The sequence below is a fragment of the Miniopterus natalensis genome, chromosome 10 (assembly GCF_054644295.1).
Source record: "Miniopterus natalensis isolate mMinNat1 chromosome 10, mMinNat1.hap1, whole genome shotgun sequence".
Taxonomy (NCBI): Eukaryota; Metazoa; Chordata; class Mammalia; order Chiroptera; family Miniopteridae; genus Miniopterus; species Miniopterus natalensis.
The window spans coordinates 30,033,636-30,049,832 of NC_142090.1; the positions used below are offsets into that span (position 1 = coordinate 30,033,636).

A 16,197-nucleotide genomic window follows, 5' to 3' on the forward strand; every position below is an offset into this window, starting at 1 on the left:
CCTTCAGCTTCTGTGTTCCTCTGACAAGATGTTGTAGGTAGTCCTATCAGGAAGTCACAGTGGCTGCACTTGGCACTTGGTAGGTTTCACGGTGTAGTAAGGTATGTCAACTTCAAAATGGAATCAGTCAAGTCATGCCAACTTCATGCTCTCCACAGCTTCTAAAGGTGAAAATTTCACCTCAGAATACACAAGTTGTTATGTGGGGGTAATGGGAAAACTATAAGCATACCAATGAAGAAAGTCTCACTGATTAATATTTTCCCAGTATAATGCTTCTTGGTTTTCAGTATCTAGTCTTCAAAGAATATTTATATCTCTCAATACAATGTTTTTGGCTAATATTTTATAGAAAAAATACATTTATATTCTCCACAATCAATCCATTTTAAACCAAATGATGGAAAATGTCATGAGATACATTTAAATATAATTGGTAATATCTTAAAATCACATATAGACTTTTAAAAGACCTTACAAGTGTCAACAAAAAGGATGTGTATCTACACTGAGACTCAGGGTACATGTTATGTACTCAAAGCAGCTATTTGTTAGTAACTATATTTTTCAGATATCAGGAAGTGATATTTTCAGCATTTTACATTTTGTTTACTATACATAGTTGTTTACTATGTTTTGGTTACATTTTAAGAAATTGGGAGTTTTGAGTTGACACATTATAATGATTCTCAGTTAAATAGGGAGATATACTCACAATTAATATTTTTTCATGGAACATCACATTTTTCAGAGATGTGTTCGAATGTTCATTGAAAGAAGCCTACATTAGAATTTCTACTTGGACTTTTTTTCTCATCATTTAAAAAATTTTCTATTTTATGTTTTATAATGTACATAATATGTTAGCATAGAACACAGCTATGTAATTTAAAAAAATAAATAAGATTACATCTGTGAGCTAGGCTGAGAAAATGACTTTTCTAAAAGTTATGTGATAGAAATAGTGGTAATATGATTTTACTTATATGTGGAATCTAAAGAACAAAATAAATGAGCAAACATTCTCCCCCACTGCTTTGCTTAACTTATTTTTCCCTGTGAATCTACACTTCTGTATGGGGTAAACGTGTTGACTACATTGTTAATGCCTACTAACACCCTGCCATCAGATAACCCGATTGTTTTCATTCTGATTTGTAGCTCATAACACATCAAGAGATGTTAAAAATTTACTTGGTAATATCTTCACCTGTGCTCTTGTTCACACTTAATTAAGTATTTGCTGTTTATTATTCTAGGTAACAATCTCTCAGACAACTCTTGTAGGGCTACTAAAATACAAACTGGCTTCTGTGGGGATGAGCACAGAATCTTAAGAAAAAGCCAAATTTAACCAAATTCTAAGGACAAATTATCTATCTAAAATTCTCTTTTATTTTTTCTTTATGTTCTGAAATTCCTTTCCAGTATATAGCTCTAGAGAAATATGAAAAAATCTTCCATATTATTTATTTCCTGAAACTAAATTAAGGCTTAACTATAGCATAGTGAGAGAGAAATGGGAACTACCACTGACTTTAGACAAAAAAATAATAATAATAATAATAAATAGTCTGCAATAATGTCATTAGATTTTTTTTCTTAAGTCATTGTTTATAACAGTGTATAAAAATCATAGTGTAATTTTTTTTATTTTATAAAGGTAATAAGTCTCCCTATATGAGATACCATCACTATGTAAGTGCATTAAATAGAACAATGAAAGTTGAAAGTAAGATATCCAAATGAGTTAAGCCATCTCTGACGACATCATCTATAACTCACCACATCACCACAACCATGCTCTTAGACCCACCTTTTTTTAATGAAAAGGCTCAAGAGAAAGGAACATAGCTGTAAACTCATACCAACACTTCTTTTTCTTGTGTCAAAAGCCTAATAAAACAATTTTCCAATACTATTCTGTAGGTAGGGATCATGAAGTCTATAAGTATGTTGTCCCTTAAGTCCAGAAATTCTGCTTAAGATGCAACGTTTTCTGGGGCATTTTCAAGAGCAGCTTGACTAAGCATGGGCTCCCATGAGGTGGTGGCTAGGCTAAGGGATACATTGGCCATGTTTAATTGAACAGTCATTGGATTTACAAAAATAGCTATACTGTTTAGTCTGAATGTATTTGAAATCTCTAGCCTATTTTGCATTAGTATGAATCTCTAAGATCTGTTATCTTTCTGTTCTAATTGAAACAGCAATGTAAGTCAGGCTGAAATTTGATAAAAAATATTTACTTGGGCAGTGCCGAGCCAAGAGTCACATCCTCTCACCTCTTCTACTGGGAAGGGAAGTGGAGTTAATACTTTCAGAACAAGAATAGCATCAACTCAATTATCACATCTCATGCATTGATTCTTCAGAGCTTTGAAGAAAGAACAGAATATTAGTCCCCTCACTACCCAAGGAGGATGTTAACCTCCACCCCTGCAAGAGTGAGTACACCACTAAAATCACCTTCCCCCGCTGGATGGGCCAGCTGCCAACTGTGAATAGGAACTTGGTTAGAGTAAACGATTCTTTGTCAGGAATGTGGAAATTGTGACATTAGGGACTGGCCTGGGCTAGGGAATAAAGCTTCAATGAAATTTGCAAGTTCATTTTGGTTTATAAACCTGTTGGAGCTGAGACATTAAATACAGAAGGCTTTTTTAATCTAGGTATTTTAAACACTACTTGATACCATGTAGTGTCACTCAACAGAGAGTACTTCAAGGACAGAGCTATCTCTGAACCAGAATAAGACCGCAGGAAGGCCGATTCATCCCAGAGCATTTGGGACAGGGTTATTTTCTTTTGTTTCAACATTCACTTTTGACAGAACTGGCTTTTCTCTTGGCTCCTGCTGGAGAGCTAATAACTTCCTTCATGTTCATCTTACTCCAGTCACCCCACACAGGCAAGTACAGCTGACTCAATATGCAGGAATATTGCGTACTTTATTTACATTTAGTTTTGTCCATCATTTTATGTCAAGATATAAAGAGAGACATGCTAAGTAATCAAACACAGAAAAGGTCAGGAAGGTTAGCTTGACAGAAAACAACATGGAAGAAATAACCATGGAGCATAGCCTGTAATTCAGTATTAGAGCGAGTCAATGACAATACAAAAATAAGATTATAGCCAAACCCTCTCCAGTCTCAGGGAGTGTTATTTGTTCCTGAGATTTCTAAAGATGCTTTCAATTCCCGCACATATCTGAGAGTTCTAAAACTGTGGCTAATATTGAAAATAAATAATCCAATTCAGTTTGCCCATATTAACTGTGAAATCCACTTTACTAGTGAGATAGAATTTACCTCAGGCCATACAGGTCAATAGCCTTAGAGAGGAAATTCCAAAGATGAAGGGCCTTCATAGAAAATGCTCAGCCTTCAGACTTGTGTAGTTCTAAATCAGAGGGCTTAGCACCTCTAAGCCCTCCAGCTGCTGTGAGGGCAAACCCAGGAAAGAAGTGGTCATTGGATATAGCCTAAATCCCCTCTCTGCTGCCTCTCAACCCCTGAAACAGAATGCTGTTGAGGTCTGCTACCTTGATTCCCCCTGAATGCAAAGAGGCAACTCATGAGATATGGAATCCTGGAGGGAACAAAAGCAAGTGTGAACGTGTGTGAGCTCATATTTTGGCATGATGAAAAGTAGGTACTCTTCAAAAGGTCTGCTGTGTGGCAGAGGGGCTCGTTACTGAGAGCAGAGCTTTACTGCCCACACAAAGGCAAGTGGGAAGGAAGGGGCTCAGTGAAGTTAGAATACAGACAATATGGAACAAGATATTGCTGAATCTTAAAATCTGCAGGCTACTAACAAATCCAGTTAAAGATATTGGTAAGAGCAAAAAGCAAATAATGGACTTGGCTGGAATATTTTTTCTATTTGCTGTCCACAGGTAGCTTTTGGAAATTCTAGTTGAGTAACACTTTTTATCTTTATCAGTCAGTGAAAATGAGCCTATGATAAACAAAATAATGGACCCCCAAATATGTCTACAACCTAATCACAAAAACCTGTGAATATATTTGATTACATGACAAAAGGAAATTAAGGATGCAGATTAAATTCAGGTTGATAGTCAGCTATACCTAAAATAGGAAAATTATTTTGGATTATTGTCATAGCCACAATATGATCACCAGAGTCCCTATAAGTGAAAGAGGGAGGCAGAAGAGATCAGAGTGATATAAGAAGGACTTGACTCATTGTTCTGGCTAGAAGATGGAGGGAGGCCATGAGCCAAGGATTGTGGGAGGCCTTTAGAAGCTGGTTCAGGCAAGCAACTGGATTCTCCTCCAGTGCCTCCAGGAGAGAAGGCCACCCTGCTGATACCTTGATTTTACTTCATTGAGACCTGTGATGAATAAATGTAAGATAATAAATGTGTGTTGTTTTAAGCCACTGATTTGGTGTTAATTTATTAGAGCACCAATGGGAAACTAATACAGAGTTCAACAGTCAGCTTGACATAAAAATGTGTAATTTTTGCATTAAGCTTTGTCTATGGTGATGATTGCCCAGAAATCAACAAACATTTATGGAAAAGAAAATAGAATTTATTGCCTAAGTGGAAGGTGTGCCTCTCTTTCTGCTTGGTTGGCTAGCTAGCATCCTCCTTTCATCTCCTGTACTTTATGGAGTAGCCTGCTGGGAAGGCAAACAACATTTAGCACTCATTATCTCAGGGGAACTAATTTCCAACACTTAGTTGATCCCAACACTACTGGGTTCATCCTAAAGGCTGACGTGTTAAGCAATCAGCCATATAGCAAAAGCCTATTTGACCATAGGATGGTACCTGTCAGCTTGTTGTGTTTTCTGAATACCTGAAGCCCAGCTGTTGCAAAATATTTCTCTCTGTGCTCCCAGGGGAAAATATATATATATATATGTGGTCCTGTTTTACTTTGATATACAGGATGAGATTGAGGAATGGACGGTGGCTGTGCTTCATTCAAAGTCATTCCAAAAAATCAGTAGTATAGTTTGAAAAGAAATCCAGGACATGGAAAGTTGGGTTTCTATCACATTCACCTGAGAGTTGAAAACCAAATTAACTGCAGGTGGGGAGAAGAGAATGCGAAAAGTTACCTGAAACAAAATATACAATGTGACCCTGCTTCTCTTTTAAATTGAATGTTCATGTGGCATGTAAACTAAAAAAGTTAGGATTTGATCCATATCTGTGACATCATATGTTTTAAATATAATATACTGTTCACAGCACTTAGAACATAACCATTAATTACCATCATCCTTGTATAAAAAGACTACTAGAGTTATTAGGAAAGGCTGGAGAGACATATTCCCAGCCTGACTAAGTCAGGACTTTTTTGAAGACAGATTCTTACTACCTGGTGGCCTTGTTATAATTTCAACAAGTGGCTAATGGGAATGGACTGGTGCTAACTGAACTTCAGGATTGAAGAGGAGCAAGTGGGTGAGCCCTGGGGAGTGGTCTCCTCTGAATGAGCAAGCACATTTTCAACACAATTGGCTGCCTAATCGCTTGTTGCAAACTTGGTTGATGTATTTGGATGTGTAAGCAATTATGTTTTCTCTAAAAGCCTTGGCTGATAATGTTTTTGTTCTCCATTTCTTACAATTGAACAAACAGAGGGAAGAAGCTGATATGGAAATAATTTTCAATGTGTTTTGGTTTGCTTTTTAACTTTCAAAACATTTTTCAATTAAGCTGGCCAACTGATGCAAGGTTTATTATACCTCCTGACACCATGTAAAATAGATAGCAAAGAGAAAAAGAAACAGTAGAGTTTTAGCAATAAAACAACTTGTGATGAAAAAGCCTACTCTTTTGCATTAAATTGCATCACTTAAATATGATTAATTATATTGACTATTTGTCTGTGCTAGCCACTGAGTTATTTCTAAGTATTGAGAATGACTAAAACATGTGGTTCCTGACTTAAAGAAACATCTCTTCAAATAGGCCTTTGGCAGATGTTGGCTCGGTGTCTGAGTCTGAAGTTTCATGAAATAAGACACTTCATTTCCCAAAGAACAATAACTTTAAACCATGAGCTCTGAATATTTTGCTTTCCAATAACCAGTCCTATCATCACAGCCTCCACTAAGATTTTCATAGACCTCCTAACACATTTTTTTGCTAGTTAATTTAAAAAATAATATGCATTGATTCATTGAGGGCCAAAAAAACAGCAGTCATGTTGTTGCCTCAAATCATTTGGGAAATTAAGCAGACCACAATGAAATAAATTTAAAAACTGCTACCACATCTGTCATAGAAATATAAAATTTACTTGTTCTTGCAATCACTTCCTACAAATATTGCACATAATAGTTCTGTAATCTGGGTAACTTTAGTGCTTCGGAATTTCAATTCAATGAGAATTTACTTAACATTCCATTATTAAAATGCATCCATGTGTAAAATCAAACCCATACTTCAAGTGTAAGCAGTTGTGGGAAAATGGGCACCCTTCATTTAAACCCCAGTTCTTTGCTAACTCTGTGACATTAGTGATGTCACCATAGCCATTTCCAACTCAAAGCTTCCCTATCTGATAAGTGGGGAAATTTCTCATATCATAGAATGTTTATTAGCATCAAATAAGATGACATGAGAGAATTTGCTTAGGGTAGTGTCTGGGCATACAGAGAATATTTTAAGACCTGCACCTAAAAGATAATCAATCCCTCAAAACATCTAGCTTTGAAAATCAACAGCTACTGGAGTCCCACAGGTTATGGAAAACTGAGATGGCCCTTAAAGGGCTGGTGCCCTGCTTGCAGTCTTATCTGGCCCAGGGCCCAGTGTAGAAGCACCAGAGGATGGAGAGGCTGAATGAGGTTCATTTGCTGGTTTTGAAGCCTTGGCCTGAGGGGCAAGCACCTTGTTTTGCCTGCATCTGGAGGCCTGCTGGGTGTTCTCTGGAAAGGAGGCCAGTAGGCATCATGTTCCTACTATCACTTTGCCTTGCTCCAGCTGGCAGGCACCACCAGTTTGTGAGTTTTATTTTTTTGTTTTGTTTCAACTGTAGGCTTTATTGAAGGAGTTTAAATCATTTCTGATAGTAAGTTTTTAAAGATGTATTTGTAAACTCTTACAAGAAGATTTTAAATGTCTCTTCATAACAGTGGAGGTTTAGTACCGAAGATGATTGTATTCTTAATTCATCTGGTATTATGAACATAAGTGTAGTTTGAGAGCTACCTTATTGAGAACTGATGATGTCCCCTTACTTTAAATGACCATCCTGCCACTTTTTAATATATGCATAACTTTGAAGTTTGGAGTAACCAATGAAAAGAATAATATAACATTTAACATTCATGGTCACAATTTGCAAATGAACACATCCAACGAGGTTAGAATTTTACTTTTTCTGAAATTCTTCCCAGTATAGTCAATTATTGGTCACAAAAATAAACACTGAGTTCTTAACCTTTACAGTGATCTTAGTCTCCTTGGAATCAACCATAAATTTTGTCATATAGAAACAACAGAGTGAGTGCTCATGCAGACATATTTCTTGCTTCCAATGCCACATACTGTAGGTAATTCTTTTGGTTGGCCTTCTCATATCATGCTCTTCCCTTTTGAGTCGGGGTAATGAGATGTATCATTGGGGCTTGGGCAGAAGCATTTCAAATTTTATGGGGAATATCCAAGGCTAAAGGCTCAGCATACACCAGGGTCTGACAGGTGACTCCACCAGTGGTTGGGGATCCAGTTATGGACAGATACTGTGAGTCCAGAGGGCAATCTGCAACCCAGAAGTTCATTTTTAGGGAAAGCAGAGGCAAGACCTCCTCCCCACAGACAGAGGCAAGGTGGGAAACATAGGCAAGGATGAAACCACCTATAAGGGTAACTGCAGATGTCAGAACACCCAAAAAGTGGTACAAACCCAGGGAACTTCAGAAATAAAGGCAGACTCAACTACCAAAAGGAAAAATGGTCACAGTGAGATTCAGACTCTCGGGGGAATTGACTTGGTGCAAGAGCTAGGGCCTCAGGAACCAGAATTGCAAAGATTGGAATAGCAGGGAGTATATCCAGAGGCTGCTGTGAGGACATGTACTCATGTCAAACTGCATTTCCATCCAGATGAAGTCTGAGAAACAGTTAAATAAACATGGCCAAGTTCCAACTGAGATCTTTCATTAAGGTAGGGTTTCAAGGGTCTTCATGCTGTAGGTCTTCTGTTGTTTGAGCTAGAACTATTTACATTGTGGATTTTGAGAAAGATATAACTTTATATAAAAACTTACTTCTATATGGCAAACATAGATTTCAGAGCAACCCAAAGGCTTGTCTAGAATTGAGAGGATAAAGAAACTGTCTTGCAGCCCAAATAGGTCAAATTTTAGCCTTCTATGAAAGCGTCTCTCGTGAAACTGAGCATGTCTCATTTGCCAGTCCCTGAGTGCCTACTAAGCAGAGTTATCAGTATTTAGGGCTTTATGTCTAACAGGAATTTATCAAATGTAATAGTCTCACCAGTTATACTTTCCACTCATCCTGATTTAAAATCTAACATTCCAGTTTGAAATTATTCTCAATTTATAGATCCCATTCACTTATAACCCTCCCAGCTTGAGATCACATTGTGAATATTTCTCAGATCTCATTGCTTTTGAGGGACCAAACACAGATTGGTAAATCAGTGGGCCTCATGTCCTACCCCCTTCCTGTTCTCATGGTAAGAGTCACTAGTAGATGATGGTGCATTTTCTTGTAAAAAAGAAGATAGGGCCTTATAATCTATTATCAGGTATTTATTAAACCTGTACATTGTGCCAGGAACTCCAGTAACCACTATGAACCAATCAGAGTTAGAGTTGGCAAATTACATGAAGCTAGTTTTCCATTTCAGGCCCAGATCCTACATTCAATCCCAGCCCCTTAGCTTAAGGAGCAATAGCGTGCCAGCTGGTTAGCCCCAATCAATACCTTCTCTTTCTAATGGACTGGAGCAGGATGCCTCTTGCCTTAAAAAGAGCTCTATTATAGCGCAGTCAAGAAAATTTTGGATTATTCAATACCACCAGTGTCTTCCTAAAAGTCAAAAGGTAACTGAATAGTTTTGTGGCCCTGTGGAAAAGTAAAGCTATTGACTTGCTATCCACCTTTTGATCACTAAATATGAAGTTACTACCTATTATTCTCCTGATGAGTTTCAATATCATTGTTAGTGAGAGACCTGGGTTATACACAATAAATTCTCTTTTGTTCAACGCCATAATTTCTGAGTTCTTTGGCATAAAATATAGAAATATTTTCCTCCTGGTTTTGATTAGGTTTCTTGGAAATATACCCTGGTACATCACTTAACTTCTGCCAAGGGGCTTGAAACCTCTTTTTAGATGCTTGATCTCAATGTCTAATGGTGGGAAAATTAAAAGTGGAATAAATACTGTCAAATAACAGGCATAACTGATTATGCATCATAATGAATATTAAATTAATATTCCAGTGAGCCATATAAGGAGTCAGAGACTGGAGACAACCAAACTATTGGATTATTTTATAAATCTCATGCAGCTTATCTTGGCTATTGGGAAACCAGTTTAATTCATTTGTTTAATTCTTTGAAATCTTATTCCTTTTTATTAACTTTGAACTAATCTCTATTATCAAAGAGACCAAAACTTTAAATAAATGTGTGGTATTGGTAGCAAGCTTTTGATGTTATGACAAGACTTTTAACATCTAAGTGTATTGTCTCCAGATGAAACATTTCTATTGAGGTTCTATTGATTTGGTTTCTTGTAGATTAGCTTGTCTAAAGCTCCTTCCTTTAAAAAAAAAAAAAAAAAAAGGCACTAAGTAGAACACTTAAATGTTAGAGTTCAATTACAAGGACTTTTAACTTGGTGCTCACTCAAATTTTTCTAAGTTTTTTTTCTGAAAAGCTTAAATTTTTGGCTTATGGAAGATATATAAATAAATACATGATCATAATAACTCTGTCTTAGGAGAAATGTCATTTGAAATTTTTTGAAGTTTCCCCTGAGACTTGTTAATTTTTTTTTAACCCATTTGATCAAATGATTGGTAAGTTTTAAATGTTGCATTTTCTATAACATCATTTAAATAGATTTAAAGGAAAAAAAATATATATATACATTTAAAGGAGAATTAAGCAGGCAAGGCAGGTCAGGTGTTCCCCCCTGTATGTCCAATGCCCTAAGAGCTATGGGCTGCCTCTCAAGGGATGAAGAGAATGGTGTCTTAGAGATTTTGCCTCATATCAACATCCCTGAATGGTACTATGGGAACATGCAACCTGCTCTGCACCATTTCCCCAAGGCAATAGCAAATTGTTACTGAAAAGAAGGGTGATCTACACTGAAAGTGATTCAGAAGAGAATCATATAGATAGTTTAGTTTCAAATCGATTACCTCTTCAGTATTATAATCATAATATGAAAAGTTGAAAAAAATATATTCAGGTCTGGTCATAGCAGGCACATTTTCTTTAATAACTCTTCATTTTCTTTCTTATTTTCTGTTCATCTTCACTCACCTCTGCATGTGTTTACTGCCAAACCTTTTTACCTCAATGATCCTCAAATATGAAGGGAGGGATGATCATTTTTGTTATGTAGATGTTTGTATTTTCTACAGGAGCATTAGAAACTGAAGACCCATGAATTCAAGGGATAAGATCAGTTTCAACTTAAGGAAACAGATTGCTGATATTTATTTCAAAGGGTATCCAGTAAACCTTCACAGCAGAGTGTGAAATCAGCAATATACATTTAAAGCTTAAAGCTATGACTTTTTTTGAAGTACGTATGTTTGTACATGTTCATGTATATATATTGACTAAAGTAATACATTATAATCAATGTAAGATACAAATTCCTCAGAAAATGGTAAACTCTTTTACTTAAATTAAAACTACTCATCTTTCCATTTATTCAGGTATCACACTGCTCATTTTATTCTATTTTATTATTTAATTTTAATTTTATTTTTGTTAATCCTCACCAAAGGATATTTTTCCATTGATTATTTTTTAGAGAGAGTGGAAAGGAAGGAGAGAGAGAGACATCGTATATAGACTGGTTGCCTTCCACAAGCGCTGAACCTGAAACTCAGGTACATGCCCTTGACCAGGAATCAAACCCAAGACCCTTTGGTCCGTAGGCTGACCTACCCTGCAACCACTGAGCCATGCTGGCCGGGTCTCACATAGCTCCTTGTGGTCTGTGTTGATGATGACTGAACATAGAGAAAGAGTTAGTAAAGGAAATACTGTGTCAAATTATGGGTGAAGCCACACTTTATTTTCTCAAGTTACACATTTTCATGCAGTAAATCTGTATTCTGCTGTTTAAAAGTTTTGTATGCAATTAAAAACTGATTTGTATGCAGTTCAAAAACTGATTAATAGTGAAAAGATGTAGTTTAAGTTATTTTCCTTCATCAGCATTTAAATGATAGAAGTTGTCTGAATCTCATTTTGTGAAATATTTGAAACAGTAGAGTTGGATACTTAGGTTTCATTACTCCTGCTCAAAGAAATGGTTAGAATGTGATTTTCCATCTGTATTTTATTGTAGTTAAATTTTAAGTTGTCCTTTTGGTTTTAACTTTTAAAAATTCAAAATGTTATTTAGTAACAAAGCAGCTGTATCCTCCATTGACCCAACATAATATATCTGAGCAACACAGCATTTTAAACTACAGAGTGACATAAGTTTGAGCTTAGGTTTAAGTACAAAACATTTGCCAAATTTCTTACATTGTTAGTTTTAATATCTAAATTGTTATTCCTATGTTAAAGCATAGAGTGTGAAATAATTGGATTCACATTGTTATATAGCCTTTAATAAGTTAAGAAAATGAATACACTGGAGGGGGGTAAGTTAACATTCATTTACTTTTAACTAATTGATAGTGAAAAATGAATTCTAGCCCGGCCGGACGTGGCTCAGCGGTTGAGAATCGACCTAAGATCCAGGCGATCGGGGTTCGATTCCCAGTCAGGGCATATGCCCGGGTTGCGGGCTGGGCAACTGATCAATGACTCTCTCATCATTGATGTTTCTCTCTCTCTCCCCCTCCTTTCCTCTCTCTGAAATCAATAAAGATATATTTTTAAGAAAATGAATTCTGAGGTTCAAGAAAATTAATTTCATGTTCACATTTCTTTTAAAACAATTTATTATTCTGTGGAAACCTTTTTAGGCAAGGTACTCTCTCACTAGAATGACAGAAAACATTAAACTATGCATAAAATAAAAATATACTCAACATATTAATTTTCCTTTTACTTCTAATTCTGACAAATTTTGCAATGTATATTGAAGTTAAAAAGGCAAATTCTCCTCCTGCAGAGGCCCTATCTTGCCTGTTTTGGACACTAGTGAAGGTCTGGGACTGGTTGTTACAGGCAAAGAAGCATTACTTTAGAAAGCTGTTTACCTAGCCCTGTACATCCTCCTAAACCACAGCAGAATGCCATGGGTGTGACTGATATTTGGAGGCAAAAAAAAAGATAAAGAAAAGTAATAAAGTTAAATAGAGTAATAATGTTTTCCATTGTTTTTTTTTGTTTTTGGTTTTTTGAAAGTACAGAATTTATTATGTCAAATTCTATTAGGATAAAAGCATGAAAACATGAGGCAGTTATGTGAGCATGCCAATTTTGAATGTGAAAATAGTTTTTAATGAAATGTATTTGACAAGCAACTCCTACTTTTATTGACTTGAGTATGGTTTGGTTTATAAATTCACAAGTCCTAAGAAAATGATTTAAACAAATGTGGGACATGTACACAAATTTACAACTTGGCTCTGGCAGGGAAGAGCGGTGCCTCTGAAAAAAATAAAATCCTAAGGGTTGTAAATAGATCAAAAAGAATTAAATTTTTTATTTATACTTAACAAATGTAATCAAGTGAATGAAATGATTTCATAACGTTTTTACATCCAAGAGCAGTGACACACTGTTCATACATTAATTCTATAGGAAAATGTACATCCTTCTTTTTTGTTGTTGTTGTTAGGTAAGATCCGCCATGAGTTCACGGACAGGAAAAAACAAAACAACGTTTTGTTGCAACCTGAACTCTTGAAATGTTCATTTTAATAGCTTTATGGCATTAATAAAGCTGTTATCCAAATGCCTATTAATATTGGCATGTGTAGTATGAAATATCACAAATTCTCTAAAATGTGAACATCCAATTTGGAAACTACGAAATAACCTAATGAATTTTGTGACTGAATCTACCCAGGGACATTAAAGTCCAGGATGGTTTATTTTAAGTGTACTTATGTAGCTCTAGTCCTAGCTTACTATTCTTCGATTGCCTAATCACAAAGAAATGCATTATTATGAAGTAAAACAGCTGTAGACACAGAATGCTAATGACATTTTCTCCATATCTGAGTTACCTAAAGAAAACCTAGTTAGTGGTAATTCTACCAAATACTTGTAACATTCACATAGATTTTTAATTGATTTTCAAAGACCACTACTGTGCCTTGAATCCAACCACATAGAATATAAGCCTTAAGCCCGCTAGGTTTAAGCAATTGTGTCTTTGTAGACTAAAACTATGTAAAATAAAATCTGATAACTCCCTGGTGTTAGAGGTAGACAGTTTTCTTTCAAATCCTAGGTTTGGTCTTTTATTTTATTCAGCAGTGAAAGCCATGAATACAGAACAAATAACAACTCTTACAATTCTCAACCATGACTTCTAACATCAGAGAATTCAAAGTATGAACATAGTACACAGTAATGAAAAGTATCAAAAATTAGTTTACCTCAAAAAAGATAAATAAAACAGGTATATTCCACCAATACATAAACAGATGTTTGTGTTACAGTTAAAATTTGTTGTATACAAAAGATCATAGTCCCCATAATTGGTTTAATAGAAGCAAGAATACATGAGCCATTTAAATTGTCAGACATTATGCTTTATAAGGTATGCACAGAAGTTCAAGCAATAAATACATACATTAGTTCAAAGCCTTACAATAGCTACCCAAAGCAGATGCAGAAAAGCAGATTTGCTATTCCTAGCAAGCAATGATATAAGTAAAAATTCATGAAATGCATTAAAGCAACATTTTTCTTAGAAAAAGTCTGGTCATTTATGGGTCCACCAACATTTTTACATAATATGCACAATTATCAAAATACAGACCAAGCATTTCAGAAAACTCCAAAAAACCTAAAATCTATTTTCAAAGCAATTGCAGTTTTGGAGGTTTTTCTGGTATAATGTGCAAGCAGCTATATTTTTTTATTGTAGTCATATAAAACCCATGCAAAACTCTACAGGTATATGCATTCTGTGGCTGAGACTTCCTTTCAAAAGTTTTGTAACTGAGGTATGCATACTTTAGCATTGTAATCTCAGGCAACCCTCCTGATGGTAGAGCTCTCACAGTTACTTTCAGTCCATCAAAGCCTTGGAACATGCACGTGAAAGACCCATTTTCCCTTCAGATAATCCTGACAGGATCCTAGATGACTGAAAAGCATCCTTCACAATACCAATCCTTCTTTTGATACCATATGGTAAACTTCCCGTTCGTTGATCATGACCCAAAGACAAACATAATGAAAAGTAGCAGTTACTGTGACGCTCTCAAGTTTCATGCAATCTGCCATAATTGTTCTAATTTTTTCTTTTTTTTTCTTTTTTTCTTTTTCTTGTTTTTCTTTTTGCAGAGGTAGAAGCTTTCATAAAGCCATTTGGATAAGTGGGAAAACCCTTTTGAAAGCCGTTATGTTCTTTTATTTGGTGTGATAGATGACTGGGTATCTCTCTATTTGCTGACTTCAGCAAAGAATGATGAGCTTACTTTGCAAGAACCAGCTCCATCACATGGAACTGGTACATATGTTAAGCTCTAGCAGCCACCTTCTGTCAAAACTGTTTGTAAAGCAATAACCATAATCAGGTTATGAGGTCCCTTGGTTGGGGGGGAAAGTATTATCAAGACTTGGCACAGAACATGAAAAGCAACATGTAAAGTTTCTAGATTTTAAGCAAATATCTGACTATGCTATTTTCAACTACACCATATGCATTATCATAGATTTGGGGTTTGGAGTTGTCAAGAAAACCAGCATTCTAACAATTTGGCCTGTGCAAGTCTTTGAAAGGGAGAGTTTGTGTTAATATCCCATATAAGCAGAGGCAGAATTATATGTAACTTTGGTTTGACTGAAAATAAATACCATGGACTACAATTGCTATAATCTTTGCTTTAGTGTAAAAATTCAGCTAGATCACTTTAAAATCAATATGAAATTAATTTTTGGCTTTACTAGACCTTTTATGTTTGGTTCCTATTTTTTGTTTTTTAATTATAACTTAAGACTATAAAAAATAGTACACAACAAAGGTTCAGATCATACAAGACATCTAACAACATGTATTCACCACAAGAAATAAGTGACTGGATTGGGGAAAACAAAAGCACAGTGTACTATATATATATATGTATATATATATATAACAATATGCAATCTGCATTTGCATCAAGTACATAATCGTTTTGGTCAGTGATCCACATTTGTTGCTTTCTAGCATATCGTAACTTCCACTGTGGATTTTGTCTTCACCTCTGTCTTTAATGAAAGCAAATCTTCATTGTATTTAGATGGACTTTTGGTCTCAGAAGATTACTCTGTTACTGAATTAACTTTTTAGTTGTTGTTTTTGTCATATTATTTCTTTGTTTAGGGCTAATGAAAGGATCCCAGAGGTCATCAGAAAACAGCAGGTAGTTCATGGAAAAGGTTCCTTTGTATTAATTGAAGTTACAGAAGGCTGACCAAAGCATGTGGCTGCTTCTGTCCTTGAGCTCTTGGCCATGGTTAGAGTTGGCTTTGGTTTGCAGCTGTAGCCTTTGACTGTGTTTGCAGGTAGACAAAGCTTTATCACAAGGAGGTAAAGAGTACAGTTGTAAGATCTATGCAGATATGCAAATGTTTCTATGGTGCTTGCACAAATAATGTTAGCTTAGGATTGCACTTTACATCTTAACACTAACAGCACAGACTGGAAGCCTAAGGTTTTAGATGGTTGCAACAGTCTAATTACTGTGTTTTGTAATTACTAACTTATGTCATTTACAGTTGGTGGCACCAACATAAAAACTAATGTTCTGTTGTTCAAAATTCAGCTAGATACAAGCAGTGACACTAATTCTGATACTACTCCTGT

At 35.6% G+C, this 16,197-nt stretch overlaps 1 protein-coding gene across 1 annotated transcript in view; it reads right to left on the reverse strand.

Annotated features, from left to right (window-relative positions):
* Positions 1-13,630: 13,630 nt before the first annotated feature.
* Positions 13,631-16,197, reverse strand: part of FOXP2 (forkhead box P2) — a 643,835-nt gene continuing 641,268 nt past the window's right edge. Inside the window, exon 19 of the mRNA XM_087821061.1 lies at positions 13,631-16,197. This exon is cut by the window's right edge and continues 637 nt beyond it. The gene's annotated coding sequence lies outside the window, so the exon portion shown is untranslated.